The 14,057-nt window shown below is 39.8% G+C and overlaps 1 protein-coding gene across 2 annotated transcripts in view; it reads right to left on the reverse strand.

Annotated features, from left to right (window-relative positions):
- GABRB3 (gamma-aminobutyric acid type A receptor subunit beta3) overlaps positions 1 to 14,057 on the reverse strand; it is a 224,166-nt gene that overhangs the window by 21,551 nt on the left and 188,558 nt on the right. The window lies entirely within an intron of this gene.

The raw sequence follows: 14,057 nt of genomic DNA on the forward strand, positions 1-14,057 counted from the left end.
GGGAGATGGCGCTGAAAACGATTTTCACCAGGGGATGCCCTGTCGGTCCACCTAGAGCGACACCGCGCACAGCTGTCGAGGCGCCGACCCGGGACCAACCCGGGCGGCTCGGGGACACCCCGAGAGCGGGAGAGGCTCGCAGGCAGCCGCGAACTCCGACATGCTCTGCTCGCACCACAGAAAAGGCACAGAGGCACTGCGGGCGGCGGAGAAGCACCCGGTCCACCTCCTTGTGCTCGAATCCCAGTGCCGATCCCCTCATGCGCGCACCTCTGCACCCACCGCCACCGCCACCGCTGCGGAGCAGAAAACAGCCCGCTGACTCACACCACGAGCACTTACACATTTGCCTCTGAAGTTTTATTTTGTTTTTCTTCTTGGAGCGAGGCCAGTGGGGCCTCTGTTTCCTCCTGTTCTTCCTGTCCGTTTCCATAGTCCACCTTACCAGTTTTAAATGTCACAGCTCTGAATTTTCTGGACACAAATGAAGCGTCTGGAAGGTCAGCCTTCTCTGATCATCAGCTTCCTTGTCTCCCCCTCCTCCCTTCACTGACAGATGGTACCCTCTTCCTGAGATTGCTCCACGGAAAGTTTCAGGAAACCTCGCTTTTCTTTTCTTGAGGGGAGGGGGTGCCGGGGGAAAGGTAATTAGGTTTTATTTATTTATTTATTTTTTAATGGAGATACTGGGGATTGAACCCGGGACCCTCGTGCCTGCTAAGCAAGCACTCTACCTACCTTCCCTCGCCTCCTCGACCCCACTTGTCTTGATCTCCTCCTGCTCCAGGCCTGACAGGTTCCTAGTCCCTCCTGCCCCCAAACGTATGCATTTCCCTGACTTCACATCCCTCTCTGTCCTTATATTCTGTCCCCTTGTCAATCCGATTCTCTGGTCTGACTCCTTTTTCTATGTAGAAGATTAAAGACTTTAATCTCTGGGCTCCTACTTTAGCATCAACCAGATTTTTAGCCAAAATTATATAAAAGGGAAAAGCAATCACCTAGTAGACCCAGCATTTAAAAGCTGACAACCTGGCAATTTCCTCCAATTCTTTGTGTGCCTGTGTGTGTGTGTGCAGTTTGTTTTTTGGTTTTTTTTACACAGCTCTGATCCAATGCATATAACATAGTGTCACTAGAGCATAAACATTTTCATGCTTATTACAAATTACTTATGAGTACAATTTTAAACTTGTCCTAATTTTCCGTCAAATACATCCATATGGATTCTGTAGTTTATAAACACATCTTCCTGAATGCTATACATTTAGGTAATTTACATTTTTACAAAACTTAAAGTAATACTCTTAGGAGTATCTCTGAGCAGAGACCCTTTGTTATGGTTAGACTTCTTTCCTTAGGATGAGTGGGCGAAAAGAGGAATTGCCAAGCCAATGGTAAAGGCTTTTGCCACACATTCCCAAGTTACTTTGCAAAAGACCCACACCCACACCCACCCACACCCACTCCCCCACACACACCCACGCCCACCCACCCCCACACCGGTGTACACGCTACTAGGTGCACTTTACGGAAGTGCCTATCTCATTTGGTAAACCTAACCATATGACATAATATTTCTTAAAAAAAACTTTTCAATTTCCTTGGGAAAAAATGTATCCTTTCGATCACTTTCTTTCACTGATTACCTCCTAAATGTTCGTTTTCCCCCTGTTAAATATTTAATCTTAGAATCTAATTATATTATTCATTCATTTTTCTCAATTTCTGTTCCTCTTACTGCTTTTACTGTTCATGTAAGTTCCTTTGATACTGACCCTTGCTTGTGTTCTTTGCAAGTATTTTCCTAGTTATTTGTCTAGAAACTTACATACCAGGTTAGATGGGGAGCATGGAAACACTTAAGTTTTTGTACTTAGCTGACTCTGTCCATTTCATTTCTTTTTCCCCCATGATATTTAAAGTTTAAAATTTTTAGGCTCAGATAAGTTCACAATAGAGAGCTAACCACAAACCTATTTTGATGGCTGGCAATTATTTCTGTGGTTGATATGAAGTCAATGTGCACATTGGTTCTTGTTCCACAAACAGCTAACCAATTTTTCCAGCTCATCTATTTTTCCAACCAATTTCCATTCATCTATGAAATGAAGCTTCCCTTGACGAAGATTTGATACACTCTGTTGTTTTATATCACATTCCATGTCCATGTGGGTCACAGACATGGTGTGCTCACAAGCCAGGTCCAAGCCCCATCATGGCCTCGACACCTGCAGGTCCCTGGCCCCACATGCCATCCACATATTTCAGAAGCACAGTCATCCAGTGTTCAATATTTTCTATCTTCCCAGAAAGGTCAAAATATTCGCCCAGGAATTTTAGTTTCTCCAAAAGATTTTCCCAAGTTAACTTTAGCATTTTATTTCCCACCATGTCTCTGCATTAAACGTAACATTTTCTAGCCAAGAAGTGTCCTTATCACCTCAAAATAATTGTCCATATTACCTGCCCCTGCTGTCTCACACCTACTCTTCTCCCCTTAAAAATGTCTTCCCTTATCCATTCTTCAAGGCCTTGGTCAAATGCCACGTCTTCCATAAATCCTTTCTTCTTCCCTCCAATTGTAAATAATTACCCTCTTTAGTTATTTTCTTTCTCTTTAGAATCATAATTATTCATGTTTACCAAGGTCAGAACTTCCTTAGTAAGCTGTACAAACCCCTAGGCAGAGTCTGCGAAGCACTGTATTTCCCATACACTGTAAAACCCAGCTAAACGTCTACACCACCTTTGGTTATTAATAACCGCACCTGTGTGCTGAAAGAATGAAAACTGGAATATTGGGTTTATTTATGGGACTCCTTAGCAAGTTTAATACTCAAAACAGTAACTGTATTAACTTTTAGTTTGAAATGCCTTGGCAACTTCAACATCCTCACTGAAGTAAATTCAATATTGGATCTTAGTTTGCAATTTCATGGCAATCTCAAGCCTTACCCATCACTTAGCATTTGTGACCCTATGCTCCAGCCATTTGTCACAATATCCACTCCCCTCAAATCTCAGTTTCTCTACAAGGAAGATTATTTTTCTTTCTCGTGCTACACAGCCACTTAGCTTCCTGCATGTGGAACAGCGCTGGACATCGTGGGAGAAGTACCACACATACTTCCCCCCACACTCCACTGTCCAGAGCAAGTCTCACTGTCAGTCTTCACGTCACCAGATAGCAGAGCCTAGTCCTCTCCCAGGGAAGGGCAGCAAGTAATTTTTGAGGAATAATGCAATCTCCCGTGTTCCCCCACTTTCCATTTTCTGAGTCAACTTTCTTAACATTTTCCAAAGTGCATCTTCTTCAGGGAACCTGTTCCCGACAGAGGCCAATATTGATACCCATGCAATGGAGTCCAGTGGATGCTCTTGTGGGAGTCCTTGCCCCGGGCAACATGGGGCCAATGATATGACTGCAGAGTCAAGCATTTGGAAGGTCATTAGTGACCTTGAGGAAGGGAATACTACTCAGACTGCAAAACTACCTTAACCTTTGGGAATTCACCAAGATACTCACTAAGATGGAACTTAGAATTAAGAAAACATACCATTTTCTTGTGCGTTTGTTTAGTAAATATATTCTGGTTCTTAAACGTGAAATACCACTTCAGATCAACAAAATTTTTAGGCATTCACCATGTGCTCCCCCACCCCCATCCCAATCTCACAATCCCACAGGTAGGACTGGTGGCGGGGCGGGGAGACAACAAAGATGAGTCAGAGGAGAGTCTATGCTCTCAACTAGCTCCTTACGTGTCAGGGACAGACTCATACAGACCTGGCCTTGGTAGACCAGCGGTAAGGGCTACACCGAATATTCTAGGGCACAGGATTTAGTGACACGGGAGAGGCTTCCTGGTACCTGAATTGAGCTACTCCTGGTTAAATAAGAGTCTTTACAGGAAGGGAAGCAGAAGAAGCTCCAAGGCAAAGGATCCAACAAGGCCAAATGAAGAAAAGGCTTCCGAGATGCCATGAGGTAGAGGCCTCAGGATGTTCTCAAACACAAGAGTCGTCAGAGGTGGCGAGACCGGTTCTTCCTGGCAAAGGCTTTTTCCATCCGATGTGCACCTTGGAGAGCATGTACAGTCTTCTGGAAGCTCTGTTAGACAGAGCCCTCACACAGCTGCCGCAGAGGTCATGCTGCAAGCTGTATCTAAGGAGGAAACTCCCCAAATGGTCATCAGTAGTGGCTGAGAACTTAAAGTTGAGAAGTGGCGAGTCAGCTGCACCAAGACATAACCTTCAAAAGAGCAACAGAAGCTTCAGAATGACAAGAGCAAGGCCCAGGAGCCCCGAGGGCCACGTGCCAGCGCAGCTGCGGGCAGGCTCCCCAGGACCTGCCGGGCCGACGGACGAAGGTGCAGTCCCCGAACACGAGTGCACCGTTCCGGTTCAGGGCCTTCCTTGGCAAAGCTCTCTACTGAAGGTGCTGATCTCAACTCTTTCTCTCCAGATCCACTGAAAGTTGTGGCCAGAAACGGGGCCCTGGCTCTCTCACCCAGCCTAAATTAATTGCAGTCTCTGAGGCATTCGTATTGTTGAAGGACTCATAAAAATGCGGACACGGAGAACCATGTCACCTTTGCGGAGAGATAAGACCTACTCAAATGTATCTATAAAGTGACAAGCTGATACTTCAGCAACTGCAGGAGAGCTGGCCTGTGCACAGACATCTGTCCTTCAAGGAGGCCACCGTGGGGTTCTTCCATGATGGTCTTGAGCTCAGTGCTGCTCTTAGGGTCTTTATCATACTGTCTCATCCATTTATCATCCACCTTAATAACTTTATAATACAACCTAATGTTCAGAATGCTGTTCCTAATTTTCCCACCCCCATTACTAGTCACCTTAATTAAGATATGTTCACAAATTCCATAAAGGAAAGAGGAGATACATGAAATAGGAAAGAGAGAACAAGGAAAAACAAAACTGGAGTTTAAGATTGTATCAAACAGGCAATGACTCTCTCATCTTTCACAGTAAAGCCAGAATGTTGTATCCTGTGACCCTCTCCTATGACCCTGGAGCAAAGGGCAAGGGCATCTGAGCGAGCCAAGTTCAGTCTCAGGGTTTACTTGGGATATTCCTTCAGAAAGCTGACTACTTCACAGATCCTCAGTTTCCTTTTATGTAAAATTGGAGCAAAACTATCATAGGTGAAAGGAGAAAAAAATATAGATAAATGGTACTCCATCCATTACAAACTATTATTCTCCAAAGGGAACCACAAGAAAATGAAACCACAATGCATAGAATGGGAGAAAATATTTGCAAATCATGTATCTGATAAGGAATTTGTACCTAGAACATACAAAGAAGGTTTACAAAAAATACAAACAACCCACTTTAAAAATGGGCAAAGGATCTGAATAGATAGTTTTCTAAAGAAGATAAGACTCATGTCCAGTAAGCACATAGAAGATGCTCAATATCTTACTCACAAGGAGAAGGCAAGTCAAAACCACAATGAGACACCACTTCCTACTCATCAGGATGATTACAACCCAAAAGACAAGCAGTAACACATGGTGGTAAGGATGTGGATAAATCAGAATTCTCTTGTACTGCTTGTGGGAACATTAAATGGTGCAGCCACTTTGGAAAACAGTTCAGCAGTTCCTCCAAAGGTTAAACATAGTTACTATGTGACCCAGCTATTATGATCCCAGGTACATGCCTCATAGAAATGAAAACATACGTCCACAGAAAACTGTGTGCATGAATGCTCACAGCAGCCTTATTCCTGACAGCCAAAAGGTGTAAACAGCCCAACTGATGAATGGTTAAGCAAGACATGATATATACATACAATGGAATATTATCCAGCAATAAAAAAAAGGAATGAAGTATTGATTCATGCCACAACATGGGTGAACCTTGAGAACATCATGCCAAGGAAAAGAAGCCAGTCACAGAGGACCACATATTGTATGATTCCATTCATCTGAAATGTACAGAATAAGCAAATCCATAGAGTCAGAAAGCATATTAGTGGTCGCCCAGGGAGACAGGTTAAGGGAAATGGGGAATGACTGCTACTGGGTTCAGGGTTTCTTTCTGAGGTGATGAAATTTCTGAAATTGACTGTGGTCATGATTACACAACTCTGTAAAGACATTAAAAAGCCACTGAATTATATACTTGAAATGGTTTAATTTTATGGTACATTAACTGTATTTCAATAACTCTGTTATAAGAAGAATACCTACTACATGTATTTTACTGGAAACTAAATGGCTTAATTTATTCATATCAAGTAGCAAACATACTATCTGGCCCAAAATACACACTCAGTAAAGGTAAGTTCTGTCTTCCTTCCCCTTTTCTCATTCTATGGTGCCTTCTGTGCTCAGACTTCTGTAATCTAAGCTTTTTTACATTGAGCATATTTTATAAATAACACAACTGGAAATCTTAAGAGCAATTCCAAAAGATGAAGGTAGACAAGAATTATTTTTGCAAATGGGGTTTGAAGCAATGAGTTTCTGAAGAAATGTGGCATCTATAGTGAGATGTATTTCATAGATCAAGAGCCCTTAAAGGAGAATTATTTTATAGCAACAAGATGAGATAGTTAAGCTGAGAGTAAGTTTGCTGTCGTTCTGCCGTTTCAGACTAAGGGACTAGGGGTAGTATTTGACTGGAAAGCACAGGTGGATTGTCTCTAAGGATCCTTCTAACAGAAGCCAATGGGGGAAGAAAAGAATAGGGATTTGTCCCTAGAATTTAAAAGACAATGAGCTACAGATGATAATTCCTTCTTTAACATTTCACTTAACATTGTCTCTAGACCAAAAGTAAATGTTATTTATAGAACCCAATGAGCAATAATTTGATCAGAGGGCTTCAGTTTAGAAAAAAAACTAAAGCATGGAGTTCACAGATGGAATCTAGAGAAAATTAAATGTATGTATTAACAGTGTGACATGCGGACATTTAAAAAAATTTGTAATTTGTTTCATAATCATAATCGAAGAGCAGAATAGTATTTTTAAAGTTGATTTTGAAGAATGGAAAATTCACATATCCTAAAAGAAATGTTTCACCATCATTCACTTTTAGATCCTTTTTCTTTCTTCTGATCTTGGCAGAATTACTTTGAAATGAAGTCATAATATATCAGTTCAAATATATCCAGAAAAAGAAGAAGAGAAATAAAAAACCACATAATTAAAGAAGTATATTAAGTAATCAGTTCTCCATGAATTTGTCAAAAATTGCAGTCTTTCAGCTCAAAGAAAACTAAAAAGTTAGAAATAAATTTCAGATTTTGCACAAGTCTGTATATGTCTAATTTTGTGGGTTGGCAGAATATACAATCAAGACCAGTACAAAAGCTGAAGTCCCAATGCAGGGATGCTGGGTCCACAGTGATATGTGAAGGGCTCTTTGATGGTTAGCTGGGTATACTTGCTGAGGTAAAAGTCACACAGTATTTCTTTTAATCTAACCCCCTTACTATCTGCTATTCAAGTACTCTGCTCACATTTTCACAGCTTCTTATTGTTGCAACCAAGGACTCAGATGTCCTGACTTTGAGCTTTACAGCACTTTCCTCAATAGCACAGTATTCTGGGTAAGTGTTTCCTCTCTATAATGTTACCAGAAAAACACAGAATTAAATGATTTGTATTTTCTGAAATGTGATTATAAAAATGTACCCCAAATTTCCTTCTTTTTTTTTTTACTCTCATGTAACTAATAGTCCAAGCTAAGTAATAATTAAATGTCAAAACAACTGTAAATTTTTCTAACAAAATAAAGAGGAGTGAAAAATAAGCCATGGTATGTGAATACTGTGGAATAGGTAACCGTTCTACTAGAAACAACTAGCAAAAATGGACAAAATGTAAACACACCTCCTTCAAGGCACTGGACAGATAACCAGCCCATAAAAAGCTGGGCCAAGGCTTGGGAGATGAACTGCAGAGAGGTGAGCCCCATCTTTCAGGTAGCTCTAGTTTCTAGAACAGAAAGATGAGAAGCTGAATAGAACATCTGACAGGCTCACGGAGAGAAAAAAAAAAAGGAGCAAAAACTGGAGAGAGACACCACCAAGTGAGGATTCCAAAGAGCTCTGTCCAAGACATAAAGACTAATCAGGATTCAAACATGCAGAAGAAATGAATCTGAACTCAGAATCACTCAGATCCCAGAAAGCAAATGCAGCTTGTCCTGGAATGGTAATGCCTCTAGCTGTGTGACAAGCATAAATCTTCTCTGAAGAAAGAAAACATCATCATAGATGTTGAACTGTATCCATAATTTTTCCACATATAATAGTAGCAGATCAGACACAGATGAAGAAAGAATGGTTGAACTGAAAGATAAGCCAGAAGAAAATTTCCAGAGTGAAGCAAGAAGAGAAAAAAAAAACCAAAAAAATTCAGAAAGCAAAGTGAGATATACAAAAGATATAGTGACAAAAGGCAATGTTGGAATTGTCAGAACTTAAACTGGAACCTTGAAGCAGAAGAGAGAAAACACGGAGCACAATCAGCAGTGACATCAGTGCTCTAAAACTGCTGAAGACCTCAGGCCAAAGATTCAAGAAGATCTGCAAACTCCAAGAAGAATAACTAGAGAGAAAACTATTATCTTGGTACATCATAAATGCCAATGAAATAAAAAACAGAGGAAAAAACCTAAAAATAGACTTATCATATGACCCAGCAATCCCACCCCTGGGCATATATCCAGAGGGAACCCTAATTCAAAAGGACACCTGTACCCCAATGTTCATAGTAGCATTATTTGCAATAGCCAAGACGTGGAAACAACCTAAATGTCCATCAACAGATCACTGGATAAAGAAGTTGTGGTATATTTATACAATGGAATACTACTCAGCCATAAAAAATGATAAAATAATGCCATTTGCAGCAACATGGGTGGCCCTAGAGAATGTCATTCTAAGTGAAGTAAGCCAGAAAGAGAAAGAAAAATACCATATGATATCACTCATACATGGAATCTAAAAAAGAAAAAAAGAGGCAAATGAACTTATATATAAAACAGAAACAGACTCATAGACATAGAATGCAGACTTGTGGTTGCCAGGGGGAGGCAGGTGGGAAGGGATAAACTGGCAGTTTGAGATTTGCAGGTATTGACTGGTATATATAAAATAGATGAACAAGTTTATCCTGTACAGCACAGGGAAATATGTTTAATACTTGTAGTAGCTTACAGTGAAAAAGAATATGAAAATGAATATATGTATGTTCATGTATGACTGAAGCACTGTGCTGTCCACCAGAAACTGACACAACATGGTAAACTGATTATACCTCAATAAAAAAAGAGAAAAATTATAAAAATCATCTTGAGGGGGAGGGAAAATAGATTAATTTGAAAGTTACACCTATTAGACCAACAACTGTCTTCTCAATGGAAACAAAAGACACTAGAGATAATGAAGAAGTATCTTCAAATGGAAAAGGAAAAAAATGCCAACCTAGTTTTCTGTAACCAGTAAACTCATCCTATAATAAATATGATATAAAGTCATATACAGATTAAAAAAAACTGTAGAAGAAATTCGATCAGGAAACTCATACCAAAGAAAATATTTTAAAAAAATTCTTCAAGCAGAAGGAAACATTCAGATAGACTTGGAGGTAAAGGAAAGAATGAATAACAAAAGAAAGAAGGTATTTATAATTACACCTAAGTGAAATTTTCCTGCATTTAATAACAATAAGATGGTATAGGGTTTAAAATATATATAAAATTATGATACATAACGACAGTAGCATATGTAAGTCAGGATGAGGAAATATGGAGCCCAAGTGTGCAAAGGCCCCTGCAGTGCTTGGGAAGATGTGAAAATATCATATCAGATAAATTAGCAGAAATAACAAACACTGTAGTGAGGTTGTTCAATACAAGATCATTGTGTTCTTATATATCAGCAACAAACGGAATTATGCTGAGGAAATGTTACCATAGATAATAACATCAAAAAACATCAAACATATAGGAAAGTTTCATGAAGACGTGCAAGATATCTATACAGAAAACTCTAAAATGCTTAGACAGTTTAAAGAAGACTGAAAGAAATGGAGAAATAAAACACGCAGACTGAAAGAACTGTAACAGTGTCATCCTTCTCTCAGTTAACTAATGAATTCCCAGTAAAAAGTCAAACCATTTTCTAAAATGAAAATTAATGATCTGATTATAAAAGTTATACAGAAATGTAAAGGGCCAAGAATAATCAAGTCAATAGCAAATAAAAAGAAACAGAAGGAAGGTTCTGCTCTACTTAAAGCTACAGTAATTAACACAGTGAGGTAAGTGTACAAACACGGATAAAGAAACCCATGGTACAGAACGAAAACTCCAACAACAGATACACACACACACAATTTATGACAAAGGTGTTGCTGCAAAATAATGGTGCTGTGGAAAATAATGAAACTGTCACACCACTCACAAAAAATCAGTTCTGGGTGGACTGTAGCTCTCAGTGTAAAAATACATTTCTGTAACATATAACCTGTAATAAACTTGCATTCAGAATTCAGAACTCCAACGAATTACGGACAGAAAATTTATGAAAAAGACTTGCATAGTCAATTCACCGAAGAGGATCTCCAAACAGCCACTAGGGAAAGGTGCCTCAGTCTCACTAGCACTGGGAGAAATGGAAGTTAGAACCACAAGACATCAGCCAACACCCAGCAGGTGACTTCCATGTGAAACATCAGCAAGGACATGGGGTGCAAGGAACACTCAGACATCACTGTTACGAATGGAAATGGGTAAAAAGCACTTTGGAAAATAGGTTGGCGTAATCATTAATCTTGACCATTCACAATTACACTTAAGTATATTCTCAGTATTTATGTGAGCATAAATTCACAAAAAACAAGTCCAAGAATGTTCACAGTGGTATTACTCGTAAATCTCCAGCTGCAATAGACGAGTGGAATGCAAATTGTGGTGTATCTGCATAGTCGTTTGGCAAGGACAACAAATGAACCATACAAATGAACCATAGTGATATGGATGGATTTCACAAACATCATGTTCAGTTAAAGAAGGCAGTCACTGAATAATTTAAACTCTATTATCCCATTCAATAAGGTTCAAAACCACAAAGTTAACTATACAGTAACATGACAGTGCTTTCCTTCGGGAAGGAGGGATGAAAAGAAATTAGGAAGGGTCAAAGTGGGGATCTCGGAGTGCCTACAACATTTTACTTTTTGGCCTGATGGCAGTTACACAACTGTTCGCTTTCTGATATATCACTTGACTCTATATTACATTTTTCTGTATGTGCACATTCAAAAAAGTTATAAAAATTATGATTAAGTTAAAAAAGATCCATAAGTTCTGGCATTAAAAATAAAGCATGAGAAAAATTCTCAACCTTCCTAGGAGGGTGTTGTTGAATTAATTACATTCTATTAGAAGGTTTGACAATTTACTTAATATTCTCAAATATTTTTTAATGAATTGAGGTCTGTTTGCTTTAAGGTCATTCAGGTCAGTGTTTCTGGCACATCCAAATACTTCAGCAATACCTGTATGTTTATTATGTTTAACTAAACAGAAATCAGATAAAAGAATGAAAATCCTTCCTTTATTGAGATCCTGCTTGAGACACTGGCTTAATTTCAGAAATCAGAAAGTAATGATGCTGGGGAGGGTATAGCTCAGTGGTAGAGTGTGTGCTTAGCATGCACGAGGTCCTGGGTTCAACCCCCAGCACCTCCTCTATAAATAAACAAATGAGGAAACCTAATTGCCTCCCCACCACCAAAAAAAAAAAAAAGATATAATATTTGCTTTATTAAATATTTTTGAAAGAAAATTTCAGACCCCAATTTTTTATGGCTTGCCTATCTAGAACAGGTTTAAAAATTAAGTTTAATAAAAATTTCTTACATGATTCCAAAACTTACGAAGAAGGGCAATGTCTTTTCAAGTTTCAATCAAAAGAATTTCAAAGACTAATCTAAATGTGCACTTATTGTAACATATTTTCACTATTTCCCGAAATTTAACCATAAATCACTAATGAGTTGTAGAGAACAAGACCACACATTAAGTAGAAATTAATGAACTGCAGTAAAAAAAAATTTACTTCCATGGTTAAAGCAGAAATGAAAGGTCACGTGAGCTCACATCTAGGTGACAGCAAGCTGCTCCCTTCTGTGGTCGCTTCTCTTTAATCTGACCTCCCTCCCCTTTCTTGGAAAGGCCACCCAGGCGTGTTTTCCGGTTTGGCTTAATCCTATAGACTGTAGATGCCAAAGGATAATCTGAATATTCACTTTATAAAGTCCTTCATTGAAAAATGTAGTTCTGAATCAAGAAGGAATATTGGTAACAGATCCAGGACTTTCCAAGAAACCCAGTGTATTTAAATAGGGAGTGATATACAATGGGACTAAGTGAGAATTTTCTTTTTTCTTTTCTCTGTTTGACTTTCGAGGAGAATTCTGCATTTCAGGTTGGGGCATTTTGTGGGAATCCCGAGCACATGGTGATGAGCACATAAATTAATTCAAAAGATTTTAAATGAATGCCAGATACATACGAGAGTGAGAGTAATAACATATGGCAATTGACAGGAACACCACAGCGTGTGAGTCAAAGCTTTTGCAAAGGAACAAGGTAACTGGGAGAGACGCTCAAGGAGGGCCAGTCAGAGGTGCTGGTGGCTCAGCTGTCCATGGATGAATGTACTGGGTATGGACAGAAGAAAAAGGGGAAGAAAATACATCAAACGAGGTCTGGAGCAGCAGCGGAAGTCTTGCAGGGAGCACACGGGAGTGGAAGGAAGAGCTGGAAGGCAGCAACTGAAACAAAGGCTTTGTGTTGGGGATGCTTGTGCGCGAAACTGGAGAGGAGAGGACGGACCCAGACTTGGATCCAAGGTGAAGGAGACTCAAGCCTATGCTGCGGACAAAGACCAGCACCCAAGGGTCTGCAGCTGAGAAACGGCTTAATGAAAATGGCGTTGCGTGGCTGCTTAGCTGGCAACAAAGCACAGGGTGGACTGGAAGGCAGAGGCCCGTTTCTCACCACTCAGGCTTCCTGGACATTGGCTTCATCCACTCCAGGTCCCTGGGTTGGGGATTTGAAGGCATCCAGGGGCGGGGATAGCTGAGTGGTAGAGTGCGGGCTTAGCCGGCACGCAGTCCTAGGTTCAAGACCCAGCACCTTTGTTAGATAAAAAACCTAATTACCTCCCCTGCCAAAAAATAAAAAAGAATTTGGAGGCCTCCAATCCCAACAACAGTTTTTAGAAACATGCATAAAAGCACTGCTCGTCAAGAACAGACATTAATGTGAGATTGTGAAGGAGACGCTGTGGACACTGTCAGCAACTCTTTATTGGTTTTGTAAGAACCCTTATAACATGAGTATGTACAAGTGGGGGACCTGATCATTTACATAAAGCTTAAAAAAAAACCCTAATTTTTAAAATCTTTGTCAAAAAAATCCATCAGGGCTTCCCATCTGTCAGGAACCTTGGGGATGCATGTCTGTCCTTTCTAGCTTTACTATGTAGATTTGGTCAAATCACTACCATCCTTGAGGGTCGGTTTTCCTGTACTTCAACTTGGGCGAATTTATTTGTCAGGTTCCATTCTCCCAGGGACCCCAGTGAAACAACTCAACCACAAGGTGCTATGAGCTATAACGCAGCACGCCACTGGTAGGGTTAGAAGTTAGAGTGAGTAAAAGCGTCTTACTTCATTTCCACTTGAGCTGGAAAGGGGTTGAAATCCTTTTTCCAAAACCTGTTTGCTAAATCATGGTAGAAACTGACTAAATACTTGTTGAGATAAACTCAGACATTTTTTTTGTTGTCTTTTATAAAAATACACTCATGGAATAAAACTCCTTCTGGGTGTACTTAATTTTATAAAGAGGTTTTATGCAGAGTTTCCTGTCAAGACACAGTATTTTCATGCATTAAATATTTGAATATACAATGTTACCACTTTATACAGTATCTATTTTGCAGAAACGATTCATTTGACTAGGGTTGAATACATACTTAGTAATGACAGTCAAAT

This window comes from Camelus ferus, chromosome 27 (genome assembly GCF_009834535.1).
Source record: "Camelus ferus isolate YT-003-E chromosome 27, BCGSAC_Cfer_1.0, whole genome shotgun sequence".
In the NCBI taxonomy this organism is placed as follows: domain Eukaryota; kingdom Metazoa; phylum Chordata; class Mammalia; order Artiodactyla; family Camelidae; genus Camelus; species Camelus ferus.